A 14,192-nucleotide genomic window follows, 5' to 3' on the forward strand; every position below is an offset into this window, starting at 1 on the left:
AGCTATGTCCAAGTCAATGGCGGCCGACAGCGATCAGCCGCGCAGGGACATGGTGGTGCAGCAGGTGGTGCAGTCGGCGCCCGCGAGCGACGCACTCCCAATGCTGTCGCGCTCGAATTACCCGGAGTGGTCCTTGCTGATGAAGGTCTACCTTCAGGCTCACGGCTGGTGGCGGGCTGTGTCGCACAGCGACGCCCCCTACCACGACGAGCGCAACACCATGATCACAATACTCCGTGGTCTACCCACGGACGTACTCCTCGCCGTCGGTGAGAAGGAGAACGCCAAGGAGGCGTGGGACACCATCGCAACGCAACGCCTCGGCGCCACACGGGTGCGCGAGGCCAACACACAGAAGCTCTGCCGCGACTTCAAGGGCATCACATTCCGCGACGGAGAAACCATCGACGACTTCTCGCTCTGCCTGTCCGGCATCGTCTCCGGCCTGCGCGCGCTTGGTGACACCCTGGAGGAATCGAAGGTCGTGGCAAAATTCCTTCGCATCGTACGACCGCAGTTCACTCAGGTGGCGATTGTGATCAAAACACTGCTGGACATCAGCGAGCTCTCCCTGGACGAGGTCACCGGCAGACTGCGTATCGTGCAGGAGAGACTGGATGATGTACCGGCAGGCATCGGTGGTCAGGGCGGGCGTCTACTCCTCACGTGGGAGAAGTGGCAGGCCCGCTCAAACGCTGGCGATCAAGGCACATCGTCAGGGAGCAACAACAACCGCCAGAGGGGCGGTGGCCGTGGTCGCAGAGGCGGCCAAGCGGGCGCTCGCGGAGGCAGGTGCGGGGGAGACTAGCCCAACAAGAGCAGCGGCGACAAAGAGAAATGCCGTTACTGCGGTTTCAAGGGCCACTGGGCCCGGGACTGTAGGAAGAAGAAGAGGGAAGAGGAGGCCCTTCTCGTCAAGGCAGACAAAGAGGCCGATCCGCAGCTCCTGCTCGCCGAGGTGGTGGAGCTCGCGTTCCCTGCGAAGGAGGCACCGCAGACCCGGGGTCACGATGATCCACCACAAGGCGCAGTCTTCTTCAACGAGGAGCAGGCAAACATCACTCCCGCCGGACACGGCGACGCCCACGATCCGGTGTGGTACCTGGACACGGTGCGTCCAACCACATGACCGGTGATCACGCGGCCTTCACCGAGCTCGACACGGCAATCATAGGAACTGCGCGCTTCAGAGATGGATCGGTGGTTCAGATTCAAGGGCGTGACACCATTGCGTTCACCATCGACGGGGGAGTTCAGCGTGCACTAATGGATGTCTACTACACCCCCAAGCTCAGGAGCAGTGTGGTGAGTCTCGGCCAGCTAGACGAGAACGGTGTTGGGTAACGTCGCATGGGAAACAAAATTTTCCTACGCGCACGAAGACCTATCATGGTGATGTCCATCTACGAGAGGGGATGTGTGATCTACGTACCCTTGTAGACCGTACAGCAGAAGCGTTAGTGAACGCGATTGATGTAGTGGAACGTCCTCACGTCCCTCGATCCGCCCCGCGAACCGTCCCGCGATCAGTCCCACGATCTAGTGCCGAACGGACGACACCTCCGCGTTCAGCACACGTACAGCTCGACGATGATCTCGGCCTTCTTGATCCAGCAAGAGAGACGGAGAGGTAGAAGAGTTCTCCGACAGCGTGACGGCGCTCCGGAGGTTGGTGATGATCTCGTCTCAGCAGGGCTCCGCCCGAGCTCTGCAGAAACGCGATCTAGAGGTAAAACCGTGGAGATATGTGGTCGGGCTGCCGTGGCAAAGTTGTCTCAAATCAGCCCTAAAACCCCGCTATATATAGGAGAGAGAGGGGGGAGCCTTGCCTTGGGGTCCAAGAACCCCCAAGGGTTCGGCCGAGCCAAGGGGGGAAGGATTCCCCTCCCAAACCGAGTCCTACTTGGTTTGGAAGGTGGAGTCCTTCTTCCCTTTCCCACCTCCTCCTTTTTTTTCTCTTTGATTTTCTTCCCAATGCGCATAGGCCCCTTTTGGGCTGTCCCACCAGCCCACTAAGGGCTGGTGCGGCACCCCCAACACCTATGGGCTTCCCCGGGGTGGGTGGCCCCCCCGGTGAACTCCCGGAACCCATTCATCATTCCCGGTACATTCCCGGTAACTCCGAAAACCTTCCGGTAATCAAATGAGGTCATCCTATATATCAATCTTCGTTTCCGGACCATTCCGGAAACCCTCGTGACGTCCGTGATCTCATCCGGGACTCCGAACAACATTCGGTAACCAACCATATAACTCAAATACGCATAAAACAACGTCGAACCTTAAGTGTGCAGACCCTACGGGTTCGAGAACTATGTAGACATGACCCGAGAGACTCCTCGGTCAATATCCAATAGCGGGACCTGGATGCCCATATTGGATCCTACATATTCTACGAAGATCTTATCGTTTGAACCTGAGTGCCAAGGATTCATATAATCCCGTATGTCATTCCCTTTGTCCTTCGGTATGTTACTTGCCCGAGATTCAATCGCCAGTATCTGTATACCTATTTCAATCTCGTTTACCGGCAAGTCTCTTTACTCGTTCTGTAATACAAGATCCCGCAACTTACACTAAGTCACATTGCTTGCAAGGCTTGTGTGTGATGTTGTATTACCGAGTGGGCCCCGAGATACCTCTCCGTCACACGGAGTGACAAATCCGAGTCTCGATCCATACTAACTTAACGAACACCTTCGGAGATACCTGTAGAGCATCTTTATAGTCACCCAGTTACGTTGTGACGTTTGATACACACAAAGTATTCCTCCGGTGTTAGTAAGTTATATGATCTCATGGTCATAGGAATAAATACTTGACACGCAGAAAACAGTAGCAATAAAATGACACGATCAACATGCTACGTCTATTAGTTTGGGTCTAGTCCATCACGTGATTCTCCTAATGACGTGATCCAGTTATCAAGCAACAACACCTTGTTCATAATCAGAAGACACTGACTATCGTTGATGAACTGGCTAGCCAACTAGATGCTTGCTAGGGACAGTGTATTGTCTATGTATCCACACATGTAAATGAGTCTTCATTCAATACAATTATAGCATGGATAATAAACGATTATCTTGATACAGGAATTATAATAATAACTATATTTATTATTGCCTCTAGGGCATAATTCCAACAGTCTCCCACTTGCACTAGAGTCAATAATCTAGCCCTCACATCATCATGCGAATTACATTGTAATAAATCTAACACCCATACAATTCTGGTGTTGATCATGCTTTGCCCGTGGAAGAGGTTTAGTCAGCGGGTCTGCTACATTCAGATCAGTGTGCACTTTGCATATATTTACGTCATCCCCTTCGACGTAGTCGTGGATGAGGTTGAAGCGTCGTTTGATGTGTCTGGACTTCTTGTGAAACCATGGTTCCTTTGCTAGAGCAATGGCACCCGTGTTGTCACAGAACAAGGTTATTGGATTCAGTGCGCTTGGCACCACTCCAAGATCCGTCATGAATTGCTTCATCCAGACACCCTCCTTAGCCGCCTCCGAGGCAGCCCTGTACTCCGCTTCACATGTAGAATCTGCTACGACGCTCTGCTTGGAACTACACCAGCTTACCGCACCCCCATTAAGAATAAATACGTATCCGGTTTGCGACTTAGAGTCGTCCGGATCTGTGTCAAAGCTTGCATCGACGTAACCTTTTACGGCGAGCTCTTCGTCACCTCCATACACGAGAAACATCTCCTTAGTCCTTTTCAGGTACTTCAGGATATTCTTGACCGCCGTCAAGTGATCCACTCCTGGATTAATCTGGAACCTACCTGCCATACTTATGGCCAGGCTAACGTCCGGTCTAGTGCACATCATTGCATACATGATAGAACCTATGGCTGAAGCATAGGGGACGGAGCGCATATGCTCTCTATCTTCATCAGTTGCTGGGCACTGAGTCTTACTCAATCTTGACCTTGTAAAACTGGCAAGAACCCTTTCTTGGACTGTTCCATTTTGAACCTCTTCAAAACTTTATCAAGGTATGGGCTTTGTGAAAGTCCTATCAGGCGTTTTGATCTATCCCTGTAGATCTTAATGCCTAGAATGTAAGCAGCTTCTCCTAGGTCCTTCATAGAGAAACTTTTATTCAAGTAATCCTTTATGCTCTCCAAAAACTCTACGTTGTTTCCAATCAGCAATATGTCATCCACATATAATATTAGAAACGCCACAGAGCTCCCACTCACTTTCTTGTAAATACAAGATTCTCCAACCACTTGTATAAACCCAAATGCTTTGATCACCTCATCAAAGCGTTTGTTCCAACTCCGAGATGCTTGCACCAGTCCATAAATGGATCGCTGGAGCTTGCACACCTTGTTAGTATTCTTAGGATCGACAAAACCTTCGGGTTGCATCATATACAACTCTTCCTTAAGGAAACCGTTAAGGAACGCCGTTTTGACATCCATCTGCCAGATTTCATAATCGAAAAATGCAGCTATTGCTAACATGATTCTTACGGACTTAAGCATCGCTACGGGTGAGAATGTCTCATCGTAGTCAACTCCTTGAACTTGTGAAAAACCCTTTGCCACAAGTCGAGCTTTATAAACAGTCACATTGCCGTCAGCATCTGTCTTCCTCTTAAAGATCCATTTGTTCTGAATAGCCTTGCGGCCCTCAGGTAGTACTTCCAAAGTCCACACTTTGTTCTCATACATGGATCCTATCTCGGACTTCATGGCTTCTAGCCATTTGTTGGAATCTGGGCCCACCATTGCTTCTTCATAATTTGCAGGTTCATTGTTGTCCAACAACATGATCGACAAGACGGGATTACCATACCACTCTGGAGCAGCACGTGGTCTCGTCGACCTGCGTGGTTCGACAGAAACTTGAACCAGAGTTTCATGATCATCATCATTAACTTCCTCCTCAACCGGTGTCGCAACGACAGAGGTTTCCCCTTGCCCTGCGCCACCATCCAGAGGGATGAGAGGTTCGACAACCTCGTCAAGTTCTATCTTCCTCCCACTCAATTCTCTCGAGAGAAACTCCTTCTCGAGAAAAGTTCCGTTTTTAGTAACAAACACTTTGCCCTCCGATTTGAGATAGAAGGTGTACCCAACTGTCTCTTTTGGGTAACCTATGAAGATGCACTTTTCCGCTTTGGGTTCCAGCTTTTCAGGCTGAAGCTTTTTGAAATAAGCATCACATCCCTAAACTTTAAGAAACGACAACTTTGGCCTTTTGCCATACCACAGTTCGTATGGTGTCGTCTCAACGGATTTTGATGGTGCCCTATTTAAAGTGAATGCAGCTGTTTCTAATGCATAATCCCAAAATGATAATGGCAAATCGGTAAGAGACATCATAGATCGCACCATCTCTAATAAAGTACGATTACGACGTTCGGACACACCATTACGCTGTGCTGTTCCAGGCGGTGTCAATTGTGAAACAATTCCACATTGTCTTAAGTGAGCACCAAACTCGAAACTCAGATATTCACCCCCACGATCAGACCATAGGAACTTGATCTTCTTGTTACGATGATTTTCAACTTCACTCTGAAATTGCTTGAACTTTTCAAATGTTTCAGACTTGTGCTTCATTAACTAGACATAACCATATCTACTCAAATCGTCAGTGAAGGTGAGAAAATAACGATATCCGCTGCGTGCCTCTACGCTCATCGGACCACATACATCGGTATGTATGATTTCCAACAAGTCACTTGCACGCTCCATTGTTCCGGAGAACGGAGTTTTAGTCATCTTGCCCATGAGGCATGGTTCGCACGTGTCAAGTGAATCAAAGTCAAGTGGCTCCAAAAGTCCATCGGCATGGAGTTTCTTCATGCGCTTTACACCAATATGACCTAAGCGGCAGTGCCACAAAAATATGGCGCTATCATTGTTAACTCTAACTCTTTTGGTCTCAATGTTATGTATGTGTGTATCACTATCAAGATTCAATATGAACAATCCTCTCACAATGGGTGCATGACCATAAAAGATGTTACTCATAGAAATAGAACAACCATTATTCTCTGACTTAAAAGAGTAACCGTCTCGCAATAAACAAGATCCAGATATAATGTTCATGCTCAAGTAGGCACTAAATATCAATGATTTAAGTTCATAACTAATCCTGACGGTAACTGAAGTGAGACTGTGCCGACGGCGATTGCATCAACCTTGGAACCATTTCCCACGCGCATCGTCACTTCATCTTTCGCCAGCCTTCGTCTATTCCGCAGTTCCTGTTTCGAGTTGCAAATATGAGCAACAGAACCGGTATCGAATACCCAGACACTACTACGAGAGCCGGTTAAGTACACATCAATAACATGTATATCAAATATACCTGATTTTTCTTTGGCCGCCTTCTTATCAGCCAGATACTTGGGGCAATTGCGCTTCCAGTGACCCATGCCCTTGCAATAGTAACACTCTGTTTCAGGCTTAGGTCCAACTTTGGATTTCTTCGTCGGATTGGCAACAGGCTTGCCGCTCTTCTTCGAATTACCCTTCTTGCCTTTGCCGTTTCTCTTGAAACTAGTGGTCTTATTCACCATCAACACTTGATTCTCTTTACGGAGTTCAGACTCTGCGACTTTCAGCATCGCAAACAACTCGCCGGGAGACTTGTTCATCCCTTGCATGTTGTAGTTCAACACAAAGCCTTTATAGCTTGGCGGCAGTGATTGAAGGATTCTGTCAGTGATAGCTTCTTGCGGGAGTTCAATCCCTAGCTCAGCTAGACGGTTTGAGTACCCAGACATTTTGAGCACATGTTCACTGACAGACGAGTTCTCCTCCATCTTGCAAGCATAGAATTTATCGGAGGTCTCATACCTCTCGATCCGGGCGTTCTTCGGAAAGATAAACTTCAACTCCTGGAACATCTCAAATGCTCCATGACGCTCAAAGCGACGTTGAAGTCCCGGTTCTAAGCCATACAAGACTGCACATTGTACTATTGAGTAGTCCTCCTTACGTGCTAACCAAGCGTTCTTAACATCCTGATCAGCCGTAGCGGGTGGTTCATCTACTAGCGCAGCATTAAGGACATAATCCTTCTTCCCAGCTTGTAAGATTAGCTTAAGATTACGAGCCCAGTCTACAAAGTTGCTTCCATCATCTTTCAACTTAGCTTTCTCTAGGAACGTATTAAAATTCAGGGTGACTGTCGCGTGAGCCATGATCTACAACACAAATATATTCAAAGTGGACTTAGACTATGTTCAAGATAATTAGAGTTTAACTAAATCAAATTATTCACTAAACTCCCACTCAAAAAGTACATCTCTCGAGTCATTTGAGTGGTTCATGATCCACTTACACTAGCTCAAGTCCGATCATCACGTGAGTTGAGTATAGTTTCAGTGGTAAGCATCCCTATGCTAATCATATCATCTATATGATTCATGATCGACCTTTCGGTCTCATGTGTTCTGAGGCCATGTCTGCACATGCTAGGCTCGTCAAGCTTAACCCGAGTGTTCCGCGTGCGCAACTGTTTTGCACCCGTTGTATGTGAACGTTGAGTCTATCACACCCGATCAAAAGGTGGTGTCTCGAAATGACGAACTGTAGCAACGGTGCACAATCGGGGAGAACACAATTTCTTCTTGAAATTTTAGTGAGAGATCACCTCATAATGCTACCGTCGTTCTAAGCAAAATAAGGTGCAAAAAAGGATTAACATCACATGCAATTCATAAGTGACATGATATGGCCATCATCACGTGCTTCTTGATCTCCATCACCAAAGCACCGACACGATCTTCTTGTCACCGGCGCCACACCATGATCTCCATCAACGTGTCGCCATCGGGGTTGTCGTGCTACTCATGCCATTACTACTAAAGCTACATCCTAGCAAAATAGTAAACGCATCTGCAAGCACAAACGTTAGTTATAAAGACAACCCTATGGCTCCTGCCGGTTGCCGTACCATCGACGTGCAAGTCGATATTATCTATTACAATATGATCATCTCATACATCCAATATATCACATCACATCGTTGGCCATATCACATCACAAGCATACCCTGCAAAAACAAGTTAGACGTCCTCTAATTTTGTTGTTGCATGTTTTACGTGGTGACCATTGGTATCTAGTAGGATCACATCTTACTTACGTAAACACCACAACGGAGATATATGAGTTGCTATTTAACCTCATCCAAGGACCTCCTCGGTCAATTCCGATTCAACTAAAGTTGGAGAAACTGACACCCGCCAGTCATCTTTGAGCAACAGAGTTACTCGTAGCGATGAAACCAGTCTCTCGTAAGCGTACGAGTAATGTCGGTCCGAGCCGCTTCGATCCAACAATACCGCGGAATCAAGAAAATACTAAGGAGGGCAGCAAAACGCACATCACCGCCCACAAAAACTTTTGTGTTCTACTCGAGAAGACATCTACGCATGAACCTAGCTCATGATGCCACTGTTGGGTAACGTCGCATGGGAAACAAAATTTTCCTACACGCACGAAGACCTATCATGGTGATGTCCATCTACGAGAGGGGATGTGTGATCTACGTACCCTTGAAGACCATACAGCAGTAGCGTTAGTGAAAGCGGTTGATGTAGTGGAACGTCCTCACGTCCCTCGATCCGCCCCGCGAACCGTCCCGCGATCAGTCCCACGATCTAGTGCCGAACGGACGACACCTCCGCGTTCAGCACACGTACAGCTCGACGATGATCTCGGCCTTCTTGATCCAGCAAGAGAGACGGAGAGGTAGAAGAGTTCTCTGGCAGCGTGACGGCGCTCCGGAGGTTTGTGATGATCTCTTCTCAGCAGGGCTCCGCCCGAGCTCAGCAGAAACGCGATCTAGAGGTAAAACCGTGGAGATATGTGATCGGGCTGCCGTGGCAAAGTTGTCTCAAATCAGCCCTAAAACCCCACTATATATAGGATAGAGAGGGGGGAGCCTTGCCTTGGGGTCCAAGAATCCCCAAGGGGTCGGCCGAGCCAAGGGGGGAAGGATCCCCCCCAAAACCGAGTCCTACTTGGTTTGGAAGGTGGAGTCCTTCTTCCCCTTCCCACCTCGTCCTTTTTTTCTTTTTCTCTTTGATTTTCTTCCCAATGCGCATAGGCCCCTTTTGGGCTGTCCCACCAGCCCACTAAGGGCTGGTGCGGTACCCCAACACCTATGGGCTTCCCCGGGGTGGGTGGCCCGCCCGGTGAACTCCCGGAACCCATTCGTCATTCCCGGTACATTCCCGGCAACTCCGAAAACCTTCCGGTAATCAAATGAGGTCATCCTATATATCAATCTTCATTTCCGGACCATTCCGGAAACCCTCGTGACGTCCGTGATCTCATCCGGGGCTCCAAACAACATTTGGTAACCAACCATATAACTCAAATACGCATAAAACAACGTCGAACCTTAAGTGTGCAGATCCTACGGGTTCGAGAACTATGTAGACATGATCCGAGAGACTCCTCGGTCAATATCCAATAGCGGCACCTGGATGCCCATATTGGATCCTATATATTCTACGAAGATCTTATCGTTTGAACCTCAGTGCCAAGGATTCATATAATCCCGTATGTCATTCCCTTTGTCCTTCGGTATGTTACTTGCCCGAGATTCGATCGTCAGTATCCGTATACCTATTTCAATCTCGTTTACCGGCAAGTCTCTTTACTCGTTCCGTAATACAAGATCCCGCAACTTACACTAAGTCACATTGCTTGCAAGGCTTGTGTGTGATGTTGTATTACCGAGTGGGCCCCGAGATACCTCTCCGTCACACGGAGTGACAAATCCCAGTCTCGATCCATACTAACTTAACGAACACCTTCGGAGATAACTGTAGAGCATCTTTATAGTCACCCAGTTACGTTGTGACGTTTGATACACACAAAGTATTCCTCCGGTGTTAGTAAGTTATATGATCTCATGGTCATAGGAATAAATACTTGACACGCAGAAAATAGTAGCAATAAAATGACACGATCGACATGCTACGTCTATTAGTTTGGGTCTAGTCCATCACGTGATTCTCCTAATGACGTGATCCAGTTATCAAGCAACAACACCTTGTTCATAATCAGAAGACACTGACTATCGTTGATCAACTGGCTAGCCAACTAGAGGCTTGCTAGGGACAGTGTATTGTCTATGTATCCACACATGTAAATGAGTCTTCATTCAATACAATTATAGCATGGATAATAAACGATTATCTTGATACAGGAATTATAATAATAACTATATTTATTATTGCCTCTAGGGCATAATTCCAACAAACGGCTGTGACATCAAGGTCAACCGTGGCGTCCTCACCGTCCACAATCGATGCGGAGCCCTCATCATCAGCGTCAGGCGATTGCAACCCGTGCGCCCAAGCTCTGCATCCAACCCGTGCGCCCCGTCTGCCTCACGGCACGGGCGGACAGCGCGTCATGGCGCTGGCATGACCGCTTTGGACACCTGCACGTTGACGTGCTGCAGAGGATGGCGCGGGGAGGACTGGTGCGAGGGCTTCCCGGCATAGAGCACACCGGCGAGCTGTGCCACGTGTGTCTAGCCGGCAAACAACGCCGCACACCGTTCCCTCAGATAGCAAAGTACAGGGCGGAATCACCGCTCGATCTAGTGCAGGCAGATCTCCGCGGGGCCATCACGCCGGCGACTCCTGGAGGCCGGCGCTACTTCCTCCTGCTGGTGGACGATCACAGCCGCTATATGTGGCTGACCCTCTTGACAACCAAAGACGAAGCGACATCGGCGATCAAGAAGTTCCAAGCACGTGCTGAAATAGAAGCACGACGCAAGCTGGGCACGCTGTGCATAGACCGCGGCGGGGAGTTCACGTCCGCGGCACTGGTAGAACACTTCGCGTCCACCGGAGTCAAGCGTCATCTCACGGCGCCATACTCGCCACAACAAAACGGCGTGGTCGAAAGGCGCAACCAAACAGTGGTGGGCATGGCAAGGAGCATGATGAAGGCAAAGGGCCTGCCGAACTACTTCTGGGGGGAGGCGGTCACCACAGCCGTCTATCTCCTAAACCGAGCATTCACGCGGAGCGTGGACGGCGCAACACCCTATGAAGCTTGGCATGGTAAGAAACCTGAGGTGAGCCACCTGCGCGTCTTCAGGTGCGTGGCACACGTCAAGAGCGCTCGCCCAGGGCTCAAGAAGCTCGATGATCGCAGCACCCCGATGGTACTCATCGAGTACGAACCTGGAACTAAGGCGTACAGGGTGTATGATCCGGCCACGCGCCGGGTACATGTGTCCCACGACATCGTGTTCGACGAGGACGCGAGCTGGGACTGGAGCAACGAGGCCGCGACAACGGGCGGCACCTTCGTTGTCGACTTCACATCCTACGGTGGCTCCTGAGAGGATGCGGCCACACCGGCAACTTCCCCAGCACCAGGGGCACACGCACCTGCCGCCTCCGGAGGTGAACCGACCACACCTACACCGACACATGTGGCCCCTGTCATTGAAGCAGGGAGCTCGTCAGGAACAAGATCTACTCCCCTTGACAGTTCACCCAGGCAGGATGTACAGTTCGCCACGCCGCCACCATTTGATGCGGAGATGTACGATGACGACGACGACCCGAACGCCGTCCACCACTTCTGTCGCCTGGACGAGGTGCTCGCCGATGGCGCGAGCCAACCTGCCAGGGCAGAACAACTTCTCCTTCTGCCCGAAGGAGAACCGGCGACGTTTGCTGAAGCTGAACCCCATGCGGCATGGCGAGCGACGATGATGGAAGAAATGGCCTGCATCGAAGCCAATGAAAACTGGTCCCTCTGCGACCTCCCGGCAGGACACCGACCCATCGGCCTGAAGTGGGTCTTCAAGGAGAAGAGGAACGCCGTCGGGGAGGTGATCAAGCACAAAGTCCGCCTCGTCGCCAAGGGTTTTGTGCAGCGTGCCGACATCGACTTCGAAGAGGTATTCGCTCGAGTAGCTCGCCTCGACTCCGTGCGCGTGCTGCTGGCGGCCGCAGCCCAGGAGGGATGGGAGGTACACCACCTGGACGTCAAGTCCGCCTTCCTCAACGGCGAGCTTGAGGAGGAGGTGTATGTGATGCAGCCCCCGGGATTCGAACAGGCAGGCGCAACAAGCAAGGTGCTACGGCTGCACAAAGCTCTGTACGGCTTGCGCCAAGCGCCGAGGGCATGGTACGCAAAGCTAGACAGCAACCTCAACGCACTTGGTTTCGAGAAGTGCCCCTCAGAGCATGCAGTCTACACGTACGCCGGCAATGGAGGCCGGCTCATTGTAGGCGTGTACGTGGATGATCTGATCATCACCGGAGCTTCCACGACGGCGATCACCGACTTCAAGAGGGAAATGATGGCCTTGTACAAGATGAGGGACCTGGGGAAGCTGAGCTACTATTTGGGGATCGAAGTACAACAGAAGCCAGGCCGCATTGTCATCGTCGAGCAGCCCTCGTACGCTGGGAAGCTGCTGGAGAAGGCCGGTATGTCCGACTGCCATCTCGTAGCTGCGCCGATGCAGCCGCGTCTCAAGCTCCGGCGGGAGGGGGCCGGCGAGCCCATGGACGCCAAGTACTATAGAAGCGTGGTCGGGGGCCTGCGCTACCTCACCCACACGAGCCACGACATCACCTATGTCGTCGGGTACGTGAGCAGATTCATGGAGACGCCGACCAGCGAGCACTGGGCCGCCATGAAGCAGGTATTGAGGTACATCTCCGGTACACAGAGGTTGGGCTGTTGCTACTCCCAGCAGGCGCATGGCGCCGAGCTTGTTGGCTACAACGACTTTGATCTTGGGGGAGATGTGGACGACCGCAAGAGCCCCAGCGGGACCATCTTCTTCCTCGGCGGGAGCCCGGTGTCATGGCAGTCAGCAAAGCAGAAGATCGTGGCGCTCTCCTCTTGCGAGGCAGAGTACGTCGCCACGGCAGGAGCGGTGTGCCAGGGTATCTGACTCAGGCGGCTGATCGGAGAACTGTTAGGGCGCGTCGATGGTGCCACCAAGCTCTGCGTCGATAACCAATCTGCGATTGCACTGAGCAAAAACCCTGTCTTCCATGACAGGAGCAAACACATCGAGCTGCGCTACCACTTCATTCGTCAGTGTATCGAAGACGGCAGCATCGACGTCCAGTACGTATGCACCGGTGATCAACTCGCCGACATCCTCACGAAAGCCCTCGGACGAACCCAGTTTTAGGAGATGCGCGATCGTGTGGGAATCATCAAGTACCAGGCAACCTAGCTTAGGGGGAGTCTGTTGCACAAATAAGCTAGTTTTTCAGTTTCGTTAGAGACGAGCGGGCTGTCGATGGTTGCTGCAGTTCAGCTCCGTCAGTCTCGACAGTCCGACAGTCTCGCGGGTTAGTTAGGATAGTTTCGCTGGTTAGTTTCCCTCTTTCTCGTCAGGTTAGTTCAGAGCCTCCGCAAGACGCGTTCGTTTGCGATCTGTGGAGCAATTTGAGGCCGCCGTGGACCTGGCACTCGATTGTGGGATGGCACGATCCTGTAAGAGCGCTAGAGCCGCGACACGAGCGATCACCACCGAGGAATAAAAGGAAAGACAAACAGAAAAGCAGCTATGCAAGTTTGCTGCGGAAAACCTCTCTCTCGTGAGCTAATTCAGAGTGTGAGATCAACAATCGCTATGGTCAGCGTTACGGCGTGGACAACGAGTATAATCCTTAGTGTGTTGGTTGACACTCGCGTGTCTGAAATGTTGGCTTTTCTCATAAAATGGTGGTGGATTTGCATGCAGTATTAGTGAAGTATGTCTCGAAGAAATGGTGGATTGGAAATCCTAGACCGCACAGTAGGTGGGAGACAGAACATACGCACTCGCCGTTCTGAGGTTTGGGCACCCACATGGAGTAGAAGCAGCCACCCCGGGCGATGGGAGTGGAATAGGGAGGGGCAATCTCCGACGCGGGAATGTAATCGGTCGAGGAGAGCTGGCCTAGCCGCTACCGTGTCACCATGGAAGACTTCCATTTCCACCTTGTCTGGGAAGCGACCGGAGGCTTCGCCGCCGGCTTCTTGCCGGTGTTCGACGACCTCGTCACACAACTCTGTTTCCCCTCTCCGTCTATGGTCGGGTGGGAATAGGGAAAGGAAGGGAAAGGGTCTCGACTCAGGCACGTAGAAGAATCTTGGATGCAAAAGTTCAAGGAAAAAGACGGACATTGGGAGGAATGAGAGCATAAATCTCTCCTCCACAC

The sequence above is a fragment of the Hordeum vulgare genome, chromosome 1H, assembly GCF_904849725.1.
Source record: "Hordeum vulgare subsp. vulgare chromosome 1H, MorexV3_pseudomolecules_assembly, whole genome shotgun sequence".
Taxonomy (NCBI): domain Eukaryota; kingdom Viridiplantae; phylum Streptophyta; class Magnoliopsida; order Poales; family Poaceae; genus Hordeum; species Hordeum vulgare.